Raw genomic sequence first — 4,102 nt, 5'->3', positions numbered from 1 at the left:
CCAATTGGTCCAGTGGTGAGAATCTTTGTCTTCTTGACATTGAGCCCCAATCCATATTGTAGGCTGCCTGCCTTAGTTACCTGGTGCTATTATTGCAGAAATACCACAAGTGGGTGACTTTATCAAACAGAACGCATTTTCTCAAAATTTAGGAGGCCAGAAGTCCAAGTTCAGAATGCTGGTTCTATGTGAAGTCTTCCTCTCCTGTTGCCTGCCGAGGACAGTCCTTGTTTCCTCAGCTTCTTCTTCCTGTTTTCTGGGTGATCGGTGTGGGCCTTGGCATCTGTCTTATCATGTCTCTCCTCTGTATTTGGCTTTGTGGATCATAACAAATTAGGACTAACGCTGAGAAGAATGTCAATCTTAGAACATTTAATTGTGTTCTTGGGACACCTATACAAAGACCAAGAAATAATTATCCAAACAGAGCAAGAGAACACTGTATAGTTTAAAATCAGAAAAGGTGTTCCTCAAGGTTGTATCCTTTCTCCATACCTAGCTAGTCTGTGTGTTAAGCAAATCATTGGAGAATGTGGACTATACGAAGAATAATGTGGCATTAAGATTGAAGGAAGATTCATCAACAATCTACATTATGCAGACGACACAGTCTTGTTTTCTGAAAGTGAGGAGGACTTGAAATACTTGCTGCAGAAGATCAAAGACTACAGCCTTCAATATGGATCGCATCTCAACATCAAGAAAACAAAAATTCCCACCACTGGACCTATAGGCAACATTGTGACAAAAATGATTGAAATTGCCAATGCTTTCATTTTACTTAGTTCTACAATCAACACCCATGGTAGTGGCAGTCAAGAAATAAAAAGATAGATTACATTTGTCAGATGTGTAGTCAAAGACCTTTGCTGAAGAGCAAGAATATCAGTTTAAAAAGTAAGGTTTGTCCGATCCAATCCGTGGTGTTTTCAGTTTCTTGCTATGTATCTGAAAGTTGGACAATGAATAAAGATGACAGAAGAAGAACTGATGGCTTTGAATTGTGATGGTGACAAAGAGTTTTAAATATCTCATGGCATTTCAAAAGAATAAACAAGGAGGTGCAACCAGAAAACTCCATAGAGGCAAGGATGGTGAAACTTTATCTCATATACTTTGGGCTTGTTTTCCAAAGATCCTGTACTGGAAATGTTCAGAAGAAGAGAGAAAGGCCTTCAAGGAGACAGACTGACACAGTATTACAACAATAAACTTGAGCATGATGGGGTTCATGAAGATGGTGCAGGAATGAGATAGGGTCACTATAAGGCATAGTCAACAGTATGATACCTAACAACAACTCCTCTTCTGGCTTGTTTTTGTTTGTTTGTTTAATTTTGTTATTAATTTTAATGAACGTTTACAGAGACTTAGGGTTTCCATTCATTCAATGTTGCACTTTTCTCCCTGCCGACCCCCTCCCCCACAACTCACTCTTCTCCTTGAAAAGTAAAACTCTTTCATAGTTATGCAATCTCTCCCCCAGAGTCCACTCCACTATGCAGCCTTCATTCTGGACTCCTGCCATGACAATAACACCTAATCACATATCCTTTTTAAACAGTTCTCTCCCTCATCTGTTTCAATGCAGTATATATCATTTATCCCCTTCCTTCTCAGTCTTCCCTCAACCTCGATGTCAGACTCGTTTTACAACAGTTGCCCTACGCAATATTTGTCCATTTGTGACTGTGATATTTCCCTCAGCACAATGTCCTCCAGGGTCACCCATTTTCTATAATATTCCTTGTTTTTCAATGCTGCATAGTATTTCATTGTGTGAATATACACCAGAGCTTCTCTATCCATTCATTTGTTGAAGGGTACTTGCGTTGTTTCCAGCTCTTTGCTATTGCGAACAAAGCTGTAATAAACATTGGTATGCGTATATCTGCTTGAGTGGTGGTTATGGTTTCTTTGGGGTAAATTCCCATTGTGAAATTGCTGGGTCAAATATTTCTATTTGCAACTTTTTGAGAAAGCACCATACCGCCTTCCACAGTGGTTGCACCATTTTATATTCCCACCAACAGTGAATAAGAGTTCCAGTTTCTCCACAACCTCACCAGCATTTGTTGCTTGCTGTTCTGTTAAATTTTGCTATTCTGACTGGGATGAGATGCTATCTCATAGTTGCTTTGATTTGCATCTCTCTTAGAGCTAAGGATTTTGAACATTTCTTCATGTGCTTGTTGGCCATCTGAATGTCTTCTTTGGTGAAGTGTCTATTCATAGCCTGTGACTATTTTTCAGTTGGGTTATTTACCTTTATCTTGTTGTGGTGCTCAAGTATTTTATAAATTGCTGGCTTGTTTAATCTCTTTTTACATCTAAGAAGAGATTCCCTCAAAGAACACTAATCCTGTTTCATTAGTATAGTAAGCTGTTTCCAAATGGAATTATAACCACAGGCATGGAGGTATTGAGGAGGTGGTGTCATAATTCAATCCATAATACCACCAGAATCCAGCTTCCTCTCTGGAGTTAATTGTACTTTACTTACTCCTTTCTTTCATTCTCAAGCTTCTTGATTATTGGACTTCTGGTGGCCTCATGGTAAGGAGGTGGTCCACCAATTCAATGGCATGCAGTTCAGATCAATCAGATGCTCCACAGGAGAAAGATGAGTGGTCTCCTCCAGTGTGAGTTATTATCTCTGAAAATTCACTGGAGGGTCAGCCATGAATTGGTTATGACAATACATAACAACAACTTATTTAAGAACTGTATCTGAGCTCTCCATATTTTGTCACTAGTTACCTTGACCAATAAAATGTAATAGAGTGATACCATGTCATTTTCTCAGATCAGATCTTATGAAACTGGCATGCATTACTTCTTGTTTCTTGAAATGCATGCTCTTAGACCTTAGCCATTGCGCTGTGGGGAAGGACAAACCACATAAAGAGGAAATGAGGACCCTGGATAACTGTCATGTGGAAAAGTCATCTTGGAAGGTGAACTTATAGTTCTTCTAGTCCATGTCCAGTTACTTCAGTTGATCCATGCAGAATAGTTAAGGTGCCACTGCTGAGCCCTGCCTAAATTCTTGACCCATAAAATCACTGGACAGAAAAAAATTATTGGGGTGTTGTTGTTGTGTACCTTTGATTCTGACTCATAGTGACCCTACATGAGACAGTAGGATGGCATAGAGTTTCCTAGGCTACTAATATGCAAGAGGAGATTGCCTCTCTTATTCTCCTGCAGACCAGTTGGTAGATTCAAACTACCAACCTTTTAGTTAGAACTTAAGTACTTTAACTATTCCACCACCTGCAATAAATAACCAAAACACTGGCTATTTACAGGCTAAATAAATTTGGATAAATTATCTTTCTATGTTTCAATATTTTCATCTATAAAATACAAACAATCCTCCCTTTTATGATTATCACAAAGGTTAAATGCAATCAATTGATAAAAAGTTCGAGGGCAAGAAAGTGCCCAATTTCTGCCCTGTTGTCTCCATTGCCCATTTCAAAAGATTTGTTAAAAGGAAGAGGAAAATCCTATGGTAGCTCAGAGTGCAAAGAAGGGTCGCCACGAAGAGAACCATACGGGGGTCTGCTGGTGTAGTCTGTAGGGAGATACACTGTTCTCCTGTGCCATTCACAGCTTCAGAGATGGAGGGTTAGCTATCAGTCAATTCAATAGCAATGACAGTAGTAGAGACAGTCTGAAGAGGACCAAGTAAAAACACACTCTCTAGGTCAACTGAGGATGAATCAGCAATCTTTAAAATTGTATAATGATCTGATTATATTACCATTTTCATTTATCCTGCACTAAGTACTACCTCCTAAGAATTACACTTCTTCAGCAACCTGAGCTTCATGCAAAGATAAGCATATTTCAGAGAGGCACTGCGCATGTTCTGGTTGGTGACTTAGAATTGTGCATCTGCTTGAACCCTCCCTGATGAAACTTAAGCTCCTTAGGGCTGTGTAAGTGTTTTATGTTTCCAATTACCACCCATAGCCCCCTTGGCATTTGGTGTTTCCTTCAGGCAGAGTTCACAGGAGAACAGTGCTGCAGCACAGCCCCATCAGAGAGAGGTGCTGCATAAAGCATCAGGACCTTGCCAGTAGCACAGCCACAT

The sequence above is a fragment of the Elephantulus edwardii genome, unplaced genomic scaffold (assembly GCF_000299155.1).
Source record: "Elephantulus edwardii isolate Elephantulus edwardi_28Jun2011 unplaced genomic scaffold, EleEdw1.0 scaffold00108, whole genome shotgun sequence".
Taxonomy (NCBI): domain Eukaryota; kingdom Metazoa; phylum Chordata; class Mammalia; order Macroscelidea; family Macroscelididae; genus Elephantulus; species Elephantulus edwardii.
This window is presented reverse-complemented; position numbering follows the sequence as displayed.